This window comes from Peromyscus maniculatus, chromosome 7, assembly GCF_049852395.1.
Source record: "Peromyscus maniculatus bairdii isolate BWxNUB_F1_BW_parent chromosome 7, HU_Pman_BW_mat_3.1, whole genome shotgun sequence".
Lineage (NCBI taxonomy): Eukaryota > Metazoa > Chordata > Mammalia > Rodentia > Cricetidae > Peromyscus > Peromyscus maniculatus.
In genome coordinates, this window is record NC_134858.1 from 39,748,084 (window position 1) to 39,762,325 (window position 14,242).

General features: G+C 53.8%; 1 protein-coding gene across 3 annotated transcripts in view; it reads right to left on the reverse strand.

The window, feature by feature from the left end:
- The window catches only part of Grik4 (glutamate ionotropic receptor kainate type subunit 4), a 433,513-nt gene extending 426,461 nt beyond the window's left edge, over nt 1–7,052 (reverse strand). For all 3 annotated transcript variants that reach the window (XR_013052718.1, XM_076576064.1, XM_076576063.1), the window contains exon 1: nt 6,894–7,052. The gene's annotated coding sequence lies outside the window, so the exon portion shown is untranslated. The remainder of the gene's footprint in view (nt 1–6,893) is intronic.
- Between the last annotated feature and the right edge of the window lie 7,190 nt (nt 7,053–14,242).

A 14,242-nucleotide genomic window follows, 5' to 3' on the forward strand; every position in this document is an offset into this window, starting at 1 on the left:
CCTCCATCAGGTAAGAATAAGAACTGAATATGTTCCAGTCCTACTCTCCACAGCCATCATCACCTCCCTGGCCAAGGGGTTTCAGTGTAAAGGAAAAAGCCTCGCAACTCCCAAGGAGAATGAAATAGAAGGCTGGCTTCATTTCTCGCATATTGGGAACCTTCACATCCCAGTAGACCCTAGTAAATTTAGAAGTCACTTGCACTGGCTGAGCACTCACCTTACGGTAGGCAGTTGGAGTGGGGACCTGTCACATCTTCCACATTTACAACCACCCAGCAAGGTATTCTGGCCTTAGGAAGACCAGGAGCATGGATCAAGCTCTATGGAATTTGCATTCTGGCTCTGATCACTGCTAGGTGTCATCTGGGGCAAGCGATGTACCTACGGGTCTGCTCATAGTGGGGAGCACAGCAGTGCCTACTTCCCAGGAGCCGGAGGCCAGCTCAGGACACACTGAGCACACACAGCAGCACTCGAGACAGGGGGTGCAAGATGATGGTGGTTCTCAGAAAACGAGGAGGGGGCAGAGGCCGGATAACCATCCGCAGGAGCACAACCTCAAGACATTCCAGGACCCAGAGCCTGTGACTTGTTTAACCTACTGGCTTTTGGGCTTCCAGGCAGTCAAACAAGCATCACTGCCGGGCGAATGCTGCTTTGTTCTGCATAAGATTCTTGGCCTTGTGAGGAACAGGTGTTCCTGAGAACCGCTGTCTCACCCTTGGGACAGATGTTAGGTGGCTTTCCATCTTGGTCCTCAGACAGAGACTAGACCTAGGGCAAGAGTCCTGACCCTGACCCAGCTTACCCGCAAATGATGGTATGCTTTCCAGGTAGTTGCTGCCATCTGAGCTGAGGATTCCTACCAGTCCTTCTGTACCAATTGTCATGGCCCTGCTGTGCACCTTGGACAGGTGGCCCTGGGACCCTCAGATCCTCCTTTCTCAGTCTCTAAATCCAGTCTAGACTCCATTGGTTTAAAAAAAAATTAAGTGAAAGGAGGACGAAGGGACAGTTTCCATCACCTCCCCATAGAGCATCGTGGACCACCCTCCTGCCAACCTTCCCAGGGACACCGTACCTACAGTCTTGAGTGACAAGCTCTGAAATGAAGATGCACTCACCCTGCTGATGTGAACATGGGCAGCCACCGCCGGGTACTTCCCTCGCCTGCAGAGGCCCCAGGGACCACTTCAGAGCCGATTGATTCAGCCTCTGCCCCCAACACCCCACCCCACCCCGTTGCTGAATCTAGAAGACAGCGCAACGTTTTCAGCTACAGTGCCAACCACTGTACTGCCGAGCCTTGATGGGGTGAGGAAGGCCTCCAGACTCTCTAACCTCCAGAGAGCCAGCCAAGGGCTGCCCCTCACTTCAGGGCTGGAGCCTCCATGCCTCAGCACCAGGAGAGAGTAGAGCAGTTAAATCTAGCTCTCCGCCTGGTTGTGCCTCCGTCTCCCTATCATCCGAAACTTTTCTTTTGGATTAAGCGTGCCCTGCAGCCGGCCTCTCACTTACACATCTGAACCTCCTCCGGGCTATTGATTTCTCATTCTATTAAATCCTCCTCTTTAACTCCAGCCCTTCAGCTCCCATTCTAAACATGTATTTACTGCTAGCCACCTAGTCTCAGGCCAGCACTAGGACTCCCCAGTTCTGAGAAGTGGGCTTCTCCTTACTTCCTCCTGGGCGGGTGGGGCTACGAGGGAGGCCCTCTACTGGCCCCTAGCAATCCTCCCTCCCCTAGATGCTCGGGGTGACTCTAGGGATACCCCAACTTCCTTGTCAGTCTCTCCATAGCCCAAACACCACACGCTCTCCTAGACACAACCTGAAGGGACACTACCATAACTGTCTGGTCTTCCTGATTCCACTGAGAAGACTGCTTCTTGAGATAAAGACGGGGTGGGGGTGGGAGCCGCAGCTGCAGAGCGGGAGGGCTTGCAGCTCTCATGGTGACTGTGGACTTCTCACAGGCTTTCTAGTCCTAAAGAGCCATTGGATGTCGTCTCAGAGTCAGGACCTGAGGGCTGTCAGCTTGGGGGTCTGGCAGTCCTTGGGGCTGCTGTCTGCACAAACCAAGACCCTCTAGGTGGTGGCGAATAAAAGGAGTGGTCACAAAATCAGCAAGTGTGGCCTGAGCATCGAGGCTAGGACTGCCCTCTGCAGCCTCCAGGGACCACAGCCTATGCATTTCCTCTGTGGCAAACACTGGATCAGCCTGAGTTGAAGCCCCTTAAGTAGGACAAATATTTACTCACACCTACTCTGTCACGCGTAGGGACATCTCAGTGAGCAAAGACATAGTGGCTCCTGCCTGCCCAGACACTCCACTGGGTCTCCAGGAACCGACAGATACTGAGACCAGCTAGCGCTGGACACAGGGTCCAGGTGTCATGAAGGGGGACAGCAGAGTTGGCAGGAGGATGGGAGGTAAGATCCCAGCATCAAACCAGCTATATGACAGTCCCCGGGGGGGGGGGGGGGGGGCACATGCCAGAGGCTCAGCTCCGCCCTCGACTGCTCAGTTGCTATCTAGGAACTCCACGGGCCACCCAACCCAGTCCCCAAATGCTCCACGTAGTCTGAGCAAAGCCGTTCCCCTTCTGGCTTTCTTATTTCTGAAAGCTGCATCACCCTTCTCTCTGGGCTCCAGGGCTAGAAACCTCGAAGTTATCCCAACATTTCCTGCTCCTTCATCTGCTGTTCCCAATCTGTCCGCACGTTCTGCTGTGCCTTGGAAATGTCATTCAAGCTCCCCCTTTCTGCTGCCGTCACCCCCGCTTAAGCCCTCAACCCCCTTTTCAGCATAACACTCCTCTGCCCAAGCAAGAATCTTCAACAGCTCCCCCGAGCCTGCTGCCCCCACCTGAGTCTTTTCCCCCTCGGGCGTCATTCAAGGACTTCTCGGATTCAGTTAAGTCTCCACGGTTCCTCCAAGGGAAACCCTTGGAGCAGACACACCTTCTTCACCCGCCCTGTCCAGTCTTCCACTCACCCTGTCCCCTCTCCCCTTGCCCTGCCTCACAATTCCTACTCACTCTCCTTACGGTGAAGCCTTCTTATCCCTGAGCCCCCTGGCGGCCCCAGCCTGCACACATCTGCACACAGCTTCACACATCCATCAACACATACACACTAACAATCAAGCTGTCGTTTTCAGCCAGAACAGTTACCGGGAACAGCTTTCTGCCCAAACCCTCTTGGGGGTGGAAAGAAGGGTGGCTGGAGCCTGCCCTGCAGGCAGAGACTCTTGCAGGTACCCTGGGCTGCAGGTAAGTCAATGGCATGTCCAGCCACTCCTGCTTTTGGAAGCAAGGGCTGCCCAAGTATAGGGAGGAAGCTGGAGTCTGAAGCTGTCGCTGCTTCGTGTCACAGGCCAGAGCACGGGACACTGCAGGGCCCCCTGGGACCTCAGACCTCATTTGTAAAGACCCAGATGCTCGTCTCTAACTCACAGGGCAGCTGAGTGATGGAGCAAAACAAGCGAGTTCTCAGCTAATACAATATTAAATTGATTCCTTCCTTCCTTCCTTCCTTCCTTCCTTCCCAGAAGTTAGCCAGCCTAGTTCTGTGGTATAACACTGTTTTCATATTGGATTTGTTCAACATAAGGTATCCTCTATTTTACATAGCAAAATGCTATAATCAAGTAGCATCCCGTTCTTATGTCCCCACTATGAGCAGGTTAGAGGGGCTGAAGGGCAGTGCCGCTCTGTTGGAGGATGGCTAATGTGAACAGGTGTCAGGCAAAGGCTTGGCTCCTCGAGGGAGTCACTGTCTGGGTGGGGACACATACAAGGACAAATCGTTTTCAGTACCAGTCAGGGCTAGTAGCTGACCCAGCCCACCAACAGAAAGTGGAGGAACGGCGATGCAGAGAATACAGCCCAGAGTCCCACCTGAGCTGCCATTGGCTCGTGACCCATCACCCCCCCCCCATGTCCTCACATCCCATGGTGTCAGGCCTCTGAAGCAGAGAGTCTCCTGGTTTTACAGGAGAGGAAAGTGAGAGGCTTAGAGAGGGTAGGCAGCTCAGCCAAGGTCATGCAGGGAATGATGTGGGAATGGGAAGGCAGGTGTCTCCGGTTAGCAGTTGGAGCATCTGCCCGCCCATGCCATGGAAGGTTCTAGCTGCCCCATGAAGGCTGCTCAGGAGGTTGTGCAGGGCAGAAAGGAGGATGGGTGTGGATGAGAACATGAGGAGCTTGTGCTGAGGGGGGAAGGCAGTTCACTCCAGAGGCCGTGGCCCGACATGATACTGGGACCCATCTACAGAGGGCCTTCAATTCTTAGCAAAGTCCTCTGGACTCTATCCTGTAGCCCATGGGTGCTGTGGGCCCTTGAGATGGAGCAATCTGTGAGAACCCCACTGTGGGAAGCCAAGGTGGTCAGCTGTGCTGATGCTGGAGAGAGGATTAATAAAAGCATGCGCAGAAAGAGCATATGCCGGGAGGGGCTTTCCGAGCAGCTGAGAACAAGACAAGGACTTGCCCAAGAGCACAGCACCGCAGACCAGAGTCTGGGGCAAATGTAAATCTCTGAGCCTCAGTTCCTGTGGGTCAATCAATATGCCTCTTCCCGGGGCTGTTGGCAGACACAGCAAACGCTGCTGAGGCTGAAGCGGGCCCCTCCGGTGCAGTGTTCAGAGGCCCGCGGAAGTCTGTCCCTCAGAAGGGATGAGTACTCTGCAGCAGGACAAGAGTGCCCTCTTCCCAGGCACAAACCACAGCTACCCTCCTCATCAAGCACTCTAGCCTCCTTCTGGGCTTTCCATCTCACCCAGGCCTGCTTGTCCTCCTTCCTATCTCTGGGGGCTGAGGTCCCCAGAGAGCAGCTGAACCCACCCCACCCCCCCACCCCCAATCTCCTGAACCTTCTAGAGAAGAATCCATTTCTCTCTATCATGCAAAAGTTCCCTCTGCATTCTAAAGGAAGCCAGACTGGAAAGAGAACGCTTTAGAACAAACTTTCGGAGCAAGGAAAGCTTCAGTTAATCACTGAGATGTCTAGAGGAGAGAAAAACACGAAAACTCAACTCCCCTCCTTCCATCAGATCTGCTCTCTCCCCGCTGCTAGAACCAGTCCAGCCTCCAGGTCTCAAGTGACAGGTCCAGGAAGACAGGGGGGTGGAGCTGGAGAGACAGGCACAAGGCTGGTGGGCAAGCCCAAGCCACAAGAAATGAACATAATCTGGGAAATTAAACAAACCCAGACACTGTAACGTGTGCATATTAGATTAACTCTCCAAAGGGTCACGACCTTGAGGAACACATCCAGCCAGCGAGGAAAATAATAAACCCGATTAACGATGAAGCATGAGCCGCTGCTTCTGCAAATAAAGGCAGCCCGAGGATGCCCAGTGGAATTCCAGGGGCTTCCTTCCCTGCCAGAGCTGCCACATAGCCGACCTCTTCAGCCCCTTGCCCCCACTAGGACATTCTAGGACTAAGGCAGGGCAGGACCGCTCTTTTCTAAGCCACACCCCTGCAGCTCTATCCCAGGGGATGCAAGGCTAGCCTTTTCCAGGGGCTCCTGGAAGGGCCACTACTACCAGAGGACCCGTGGGAGCCAAAGAGAAGGTAGTTCTCTTTGTCCCTGGCAGGAAGGGCTCAATCCTCTTGGCCAATCCGTAGTCCTCCTGCTCTGGTCTTAAGAGATGTCTACTTGCCAGGCACGGTGGCCAGGCCCAGCCAGAGTTCCCCTTCTCTTTCCAGACAACCCAGGCCCCTGGGAGACATGCCCAGAAGAGCCACTGGAGGGAGGCAGGGAGGTGGCACCGCGTGGCATCACCAGACAACAGCACCAGGAGGAAGATGGCAGCATCAAGTAAAGATGCCAAGAGCCATACAGCCCAAGGTCCAGGCAGGGACCAGCTCAGCCTGCATGGCCCTGCCACTGCCAGGCAGCCGGGCCAGAGGGCCCTATCTAACCCCTCGGTCGCGCCTCCCCCCACCCCAAAGCCCTCGGCCAACTCTCCCCAGGCTCCACCTCCTCCCTCACTTTCCTCAGCTCCAGGGAGCCGGGGGAGGGAGGCACAGGTGCTCTTGGCGCCTTGGACGAACCCCCTGTCCCGGCCGTCACCAGGGCGCCCTCCACCCTCAGCCAGGTCGGAGCCCCTCAGGCTCTGCCGGGTCCTCACTGAAGAACATCTCCTGAGCTCCCCTCCCCCTCCGCCTAGCCCCTTCCCCCCTCCAGCGCCCAATGCAGGTCTCCAGAGTTTCTCCCTCACTTCCCACTCGGGTGAACTAGGGTGGGATGGCTAAGAGGCCCATTAGTCGCAGGAAGGAGGGTCATTTCTGATAGGACGCTGGCTTGGCCCAAAGCAAGACGGCGTGCAGGGTTGGGGGTGTGGTGGTGGCCGGAGTCCAGGGCCCGGGCAGGGGCGGTCAAGACAGATGGCAAAGAGGGAAGGGGGGAAGGGGGCTTGGGAGCCGGGCTGGTCTGACCGGGGACGGTGGCGGGGAAGAGCGGCCCGCAGGAGAAGCCGAGGGTGACGAGGCAGGGGAGAATCGCCAGTGTCGGGAAGGGGCCGTCATCCCTGCAGGGGGCAGAGGCTGGGCTGGGAGTTGGACCGGGAAGAGGGAGGATCACCGCGGGAGGGTCGGAACCGAGGAGAGGATGCGCAGGGGGCAAAGCAGGCGGGGATGGAGACTAGAGGAAGTACGGGGCAGGGTGGCGGGGTCTCGGTGGAGAATCGGGGGACGCAGGCATCGGAGTGCAGGGGACTGGGCAGCTGGAGGCGGGAGCGGGGCCAGGCAGGGTGCGGGCCGCGGCCCGGAGGGAGCGAGCGGCGGAGACGTCAGAAGTCGGGGTGCGGCGCAGCCCCGGGGGGCGCGGGGACAGCGCAGGGTGCGGGCCAGGGGCGGCGCGGGGGCCGCTGCCCTTACCTGGGCGGCTCCGCACTCCGGGCGCCGAGCCGGGGACCCGACGCTGCTCGGCCCGAGGCCGGGCTGTTGTTTTCCTTTTTTTTTTTTTTTTTTTTCTTCCGCAGCAGCGGCGGCGGCTCCAGCTCGATCCGCCAGCAGCCGAAGGCAGAGTCTGTGTCCGGCTGCGAGCGAGCCGGGAGCGGGCAGCGCGGGAGGCGCGCGGAGAGGCACTGGGGCGCCGCCCGGCGGGCAATGAGGGAACTGCGGCGGCCCCGCACACGGCGGGCCGGGGAGGGGGCGTCCCTTCGGGGCTGCGGTCGCCTGCGTCTCTGCTCGCTGGAGGGGGCTTTCGCTGGCGACCGGGGCCTAGGTACCCGGGCGGTGGAGCGGCGGGGACCCGAGCAGCCCGGACCAAACTTGTAGCCGCCCTGTTCGTGCAGAGCAGGAGATGGCGGGGAGGAGATGGGGGGCTCCGGGTGGGCGCTGCAGAGGACTGACCCCAAGGAGGGAGCTGGGGCACACTCCACAGCTTTGCGCCAAGGGGCAGCCCCGGCCCGGAGGAATTATTAGTCTGGCCCTCATCGGCGGGCAAAGGGCGACTCCTGGTGGCGTTTTAGGGACCAGAGCGAGGGACGAAGTGTAAGAAAGGTGGCCTCCTCGGTGGTGGCACAGAGCTGGGGAGGCTTTGCTTAGACCACACCGTTTTAGGAGGCTGAAGAACAACAACTCATGTTCGGCAGACCGCCGGTTTATGCACACAGACCTCCTGGGTGGAGGGGTCACTTCATGCTACACACAAGGAAATCCGGGCTACGAAAGGTCCAGCCTTCACCGGGAGCAGGGGGCAGGACTAAGGGGGAACCAAGCTTCTTGGCATGAGGTTCAGGGATCATTTATTTGACTGCATCACAGCTACCTGCAAAAGCAGGCTAGAAAAGACGAGAACAGGAGACAGAAGGCCTAGGGACACGTGACTTTCTCAAATCTATTAGCTCCTCATTTCAAACCCAGAGTCTCAGCTTTGGACAAACCCAGAAATCAGCCCTGTGACCTTCCTATCTTCTACCCTCTGCCCTCACACCCAACCGCTGGCACACCCCGAAGTCTCTGTAAAGGGTTTGTTCTAGAGCAGTGGTTCTCAACCTTCCTAACGCTAAGACCTTCTAATACAGTTCCTCACATAGTGGTGAACCCCCAACCACAAAATTATTTTCATTGCTACTTTATAACTGCAATTTTGCTGCTGTTATGAATTGTAAAGTAAAAATCTGTGTCTTCCAATGGTCTTAGGAGACCCCTGTAACTCCAAAGGGTCACAATCCACAGGTTGAGAACTACTGTTGTAGACATACTTGGTTAGCTCCCGGGCTTAGAGGACAACACACGGACTGCAGGATTTTTGTTGACACTGCCTATTCTGAGAGGGCAGCAAGGCTGAGCCAGTCCCGAGTTACCTGCCGCCAGGGAGAAATGTGGCTGCAAGATCCTGTTCTCCCTCCTTCGCTGCCAGACTGGGCTTTATGAGTGCTCTTTGGGCATGGGAGCCGCCATATTGGACAGGAGTTTCCCATGTTGGATAGGGTTCCATTTCTTCAGTCTAGTATTATCTAACACTTACTGTATGTCAAGACTATAGCACTCATGCAAGTATCGTTTCCAAAATCTTTCACGTCAGCTTTGCAAGGTAGATGTCAAGGTGAACCTAACCCCATCTTCTTTTTGGGCGGCGGAGGCGGGGGTGGGGTTGCTCAAGACAGGGTTTCTCTGTGCATCCTTGGCTGTCCTGGAACTCGCTCTGTAGATCAGACAAACCTTGAACTCACAGAGATCTGCCTGCCTCTGCCCCCCAAGTGCTGGGTTTAAAGGCATGCGCCACCACTGCCCAGCAGAACCTAACCGGGTCTTATGAATGAGTTTAAGGTAGCCAGTGGGACACTCCCATCCTGAGGTGGACGGACTCTAAAGAACTGAGCTTTCACTGCATGGCCTTTCCCTGCCTTGGAATGCTAGAACTTGTTTGTGTGAGCGACAGGACAGTAGCATATGCAATACCTGCCCTGGGATGGCCGCAGTGAGGGGCATCCCCGTGACCAGGATAAGCCACGTCGCATTCCCATGATTTCCAGTTCCCTCTCTAAAAGCAAGGGAAGCCAACTGGGTGATATCTGGTGACTTCAAAGTGCCATGCATGGTCTACTGGAAGAACTCGAGATCAGCACATTAGACACTTAAGAATCGGGAAAGGAAAATACTAGGTATGAGAAATGTTGCTTCACATTCTTTGGCCTTGGAAGTTCATTTTATGAGCCAAGGAAGGCGTGATGGGGGCGCGGGGGTCTTTGGCACAGTTCCACAACTGTTGGTGGCAACCTTAGTAGTTGCCTTGTGAAGACCTCAATCTCTTCACTTCCTGCAAGGATGGATCTTCTTTGAGTCTTCCCCTAGAAGGAAGGAGCCCCTGCAAACTGGTGCCGGAGAAGCCTGCCTTTACCTTTACCTTTACCTTGCCTATTCTCTACCCACCCTTCTGACTCCCCCATCCCCGTGGTTAGCTGAGGAGATGAGATACTCAATACTCATACTCTGTTATATTCCTCATAGGCATTGTCACTTGCGTCCAGACTCAAGCCCCCGCAAGGTAACGTCTAGAAGTAGGGAGAGATCAGAGTACAAGAGCAGGCCTCTCATCTTAAATGGTGAAGCAGAGGAGATGGGAAACAGGGCCCTCTTGCCTGAAGCATCACTCACAGCCAGCTCCCATGCTGGGCGAGACAGACAGGACTCTGTGTACCTGGCCATCATGATTAGCTGGTGGATCCAAGTTCTTTGGTTGCTGGAGCCCGCACAAGTTTGTACTGCTGTGTTTATTTTTAGCCCTTCTCTCTTTGCATTGGCCTCAGGTACAGCCATAAAAGGAAGTGTTTGCTCTGCATCACCTACCGGCTCTCTCCCAGAAGCACCTGTGAAGACTCAACACAAGTTGGTGATAACCGGCTTGCAAAAATGGGGCCATCCGAGACCCCCAGCAACCACGTGACTCGTCCATACATCACCCGCCACTCTCTCTTCCAACCATTTCCAACCGACTCCGGGTCTGAGGCGCTGGCTCCCTTCAGAGTTTCCTCAATCAGCTGCCAGAGGGGTATAGGTAACATGGGCCACCTTTCCTTCCACTGACCCCATGTTACCATAAGGTAACACTGAGTCCAAACGGCCTTCGCGTGGGTCAAAGGTCCCTGCTACCACCTCTTCCCACTGCAGGCTTCGTCAGTACCAAGGCTCTTACTTTGAAGCTGGGGATACTGCTCAACTGGTAAAGTGCTTGCCTCCATCCCCAGGACCTCACAGACGGGGTGAGGTCTGTGTACATGAATCCCTGTCCCTAAACAGAACAACCCCCCTGCTCACCTCCTTTTGTGCTCCTGAGCCTTAGCACACGGATGCTGCCTGGAATTCCCCATAGACACACAAGTCCGTGGGTGGGGGTGAGTGTGAGAGAGAGTGTGTGCACGTGTGCGGTTGCCATCTTCCCTCCCCTGCAAGTGCATTTTCACCATTCCAATCTTTGAGGAGTTGTCCCTGCCAGAAGCTTCTCCGACCTCACTATCTGATCCCTTCCCCCCAGAACTCATTTTTCTCTGGTCTTCTCTTGTACTTGTTAGGGTTTATGCTTGCTTACTTGTTTCGTGTCTGCTCTAATAGCCTGTAAGCTTGTTCTCCCATATTTATATTTTAGCCTCTCCCCCTCTTTGTATTTTGCCTCAGTTACAGCCATGAAGCTGATTTTTTTTTTTTTTTTTTTTTTTTTTTTTTTTTTTTTTTTTTTTTTTTGGAGACAAGCATTCTCCGTGTAGTTTTGGTGCCTGTCCTGGAACTCACTCTGTAGACCAGGCTGGCCTCGAACTCACAGAGATCTGTCTGCCTCTGCCTCCTGAGTGTTGGGATTAAAGGCGTGCACCACCGCTGCCCAGCTGAAGCTGAATACTTTCTCTTCAGTGGGAGAATGTGGTTTCTCCTGTCTCCGGCTGGGTTCTTGTCTTCCTCCCATCCTCCAAAAAATGACATGGGCAGACAGCGAAGGGTGAAAAACCCCGGGAGAATTTATTTTCATGGGAATGACCATTGCAATACGATAGAGGGTGACCCCGCAGGAGTGACTACTCAAACAGCAAAATGCAAGGTCCAAACTTCATGATGATGGCCCACTACCAACCGTGAGGTTGCCAGCAAGAGTTACAGACCTAGGCTCCAGCAAGCCTTGGGGTGCCGACGGAGAGCAGTTCTTTGAAGACCAAGTCTGTGGACAGCAGGTGTCAGGTGTGACATGTCTTGGACAGAAGGAACTGTCCAAGATTAGAAGAATTGCCCAGCATTAGAAGAGTCCTGCTGGCCAGTCCCTAAAGCAGGATTCTTGAAGTGGACCGTCTCCAGTGGATCTGAAGGGCAAAAGAAGTTTCCTCCTTTCTTCTCTCACCAGATGTTTGACAACAGACATCCCATGCATCTGAGTTATAGAGACCAAGGGGCATCATCATTGGTTGGCTGTGTCTTTGCAAATGAGGCACAGAATGGGGACCAATCAGAGGGTAGCTGCCAAGTCTGGTGGACAGGACGGAGCGAAAGCCAAGCCTGAAGAGTTTCCAACCCCTTTCTCACCACAAAGGCTGTAGGGAAGCCATGTCTAGGCTGGCAGAAGCTCACAACAGGGCAGTTTGCACCTGGGGTCTTGATTCTGTTTCTTGCTACCGAGGATCTTCATGTCTGTTTCCGGCAGCTGCCACCTTGGCCTGGGGTCATCCAATGATGGATGGCCACTGCTTGTTGCCAGTTCTGATTGTCAGTCATCTCTGGAAAGTTGCTCAGCACAACCTGTTCTCTGCTCCTCAATCCTTGGGCTTGGGCTGCCAGCCACACCAGGAAAACGCCTGATCATGTTGGGGGCTGCTCCCATCAAATGTAGCTGCAGTTTCTTTTCCCAAGATTCCTGTGATGGTTTGTCACAATTCACAAAGAGAGTGCAAGCTCTACAGAATAAAAGTTCGTGCAGGGTGGGGGAGGTTGGGGGGATCATAATTCTGGCATATTAGACTGGCCCTGGGTCAGATGAACCACGACACAATGGGTGCTTGCTACATTTGATGTCTTTGCAGAATCCAGACTGGAGGTTGTTCACATTGAAGAACCTTGAGGTTGAAGGAAGCAAGAGCCTGACTATACATCCATACTGTGGTGTAGTCTATTGACCCTATCAGAACCCCTCTCTCAAATTCCAGATTGAAAGAAATCCTGTGTCCTTGCCACCTGTTGGAGGGAAACATGGTTCACTGGTAAAAGATAATGTCTAACAAACTAGTTTGTAAACAGAATTGATGTTAGAAGAAGAAATAGTCTTTGGCTTTTACTCAAGCTTTGGAATCTACAGTAGCTTTGGCCAATGACATGATGGACATGTACTGGCAAAGAGCAAATACATGTGGCATGTAAGGTGGACACACGTAGTTCCCAAGGCTTAGGCCGCCACCTGGCTCAGCCGAGCTGGCTGCAAAGGTTCCATGGAGTATTAAGAGGCTTCTCCCCACACTTGACCGCTGTATTAGAACGTAGCTCCCTCCCCCAAGCACCTCTTATCTCCATTTCATTAGTTTGGGCATAAAGATTGCTTCTCACACTAAAATTAAAACAAAAATCCAAACTGCCCTCGAGAGATGTCCGAGTATCTCAGCTCTGCAGCCCTGCTCTGGTCCCCAGTGTGAAGCCCTGACTTACCCCCATGGTACAGGTCTCACTTTTCACTTCCTACTCAGCTAAAGAGAGAAACTGTCATGGCCATTGGCTCTTCAAGAAAGTCCGTGGTTCTACTCGACAGCTCAGAGTGCATACTCCTCTTCCAGAGGACCCCAGTTCGATTCCCAGCATTTACACCAAACAGCTCACAACCGCCCGTAACTTCAGTTCCAGGGGGCTCTGGCCCCTCTGACCTCCTCAGGCACCTGCATTTGCACACATAGACACATAATTAAAACTTTTTAAAACACTATTTTCTAAAGGTTTTAAAAATTAGCCAGGTGGTGGTGGTGCATGCCTTTAATTCCAGCATTTGAGAGGCAGAGGCAGGCAGATCTCTGAGTTTGAGGCCAGCCTGGTCTATACATTGAGTTCCAGGACAGCCAGGGCTGTTACACAGAGAAACCCTGTTTCGTAAAACAAAATAAAAAACAAACAAAAAAATTAATCTTTTGCCAGGATTGGAAGTAAAGTAGAACCAGGAAAGATCCATAAATCGCCCCACGCAGTTGGTCAGAGGGTATGTAGATGACGCTTCGCTCCATTCCGATTTCAGGTATTTCCTGTGCTGTGCTCCGTGTGCAGCTAACTTGGGTGCATGGTGTTAGGTAGTTACTTCCTTGCAAAGTCTCAGAAAACAAGCAAAATGTAAAAGGTTCAGGAAATGCAGGACACTTAAAAGGAAGCTCCCAAAATGTGTATGTTTCACATGCTCTGCCCTGGATTATTGTAGCAGTTGCTCAGGAGAGGAGATTCTGATACGCCATGCTGGCTACGTGTTGTTTACCAAGCTCCAGGGATACAGTTTTATGAGTCAACACTCATGGGGTGATACCACCATGTAAGTAACCCTAACAAACTCACTGGGTCGTGAAGCTAGATTTGGGTAGAATCATTTCTTCAGTCTGTCTGGAGTGGATAGACATTTGTTCACATCTACCGAAGAAAAGTCACCCAACACATGGTCATCATCCAGGCTGGGAGGCTGGGCAAGAGGGGGGAAGGGAAATGTTATTTATGGAATTCAACAGTTGTGGCTGAGGGGCTTTAGCTGTGGGTTAAAAACTTAGAATCCCCATCTGCACTCTGGCTGGAGGTCTACTCCACAACTGTGCTGGTATGGGAAATGGGTGCTAGTATCCTCTAGCCCCATTGTCAAGGGGGTCCTCTGTCCCAGCAACCTCTTCTGATGCATTGTCCCTCCTCACTTGGTTCCACTAGGCTAGTGACTCTGCCACATTAGAGAAATAAACCACCCAGGAAGGAGGTGACAGAACTGGCCTAAGACTCAGACTGACTGGCTTTTGGCTCAGGAAGGACACCCACTGCCTGAAGTGAGCGGGGCAATCATCACAGTGAGAAAGGGCAGGGGTCTTAGCTCAGATGGGGTAAAATGTGAACAGGGATTAAAGAAGCTCCATCTCCCCAGCCTGCTATTGTCTTCTTTCTCCATCCCCCAGAGTGAGAGGAGAGAGACAACACACTTGACCAGACCAGGGGGTAAGAGGGTGAGGAGCTGGGCAGCATGGACAACCCAGGAGCAAAGCCTGTCACTCGAGCAGAAGCTAGTATTGAGCACAGGGTCT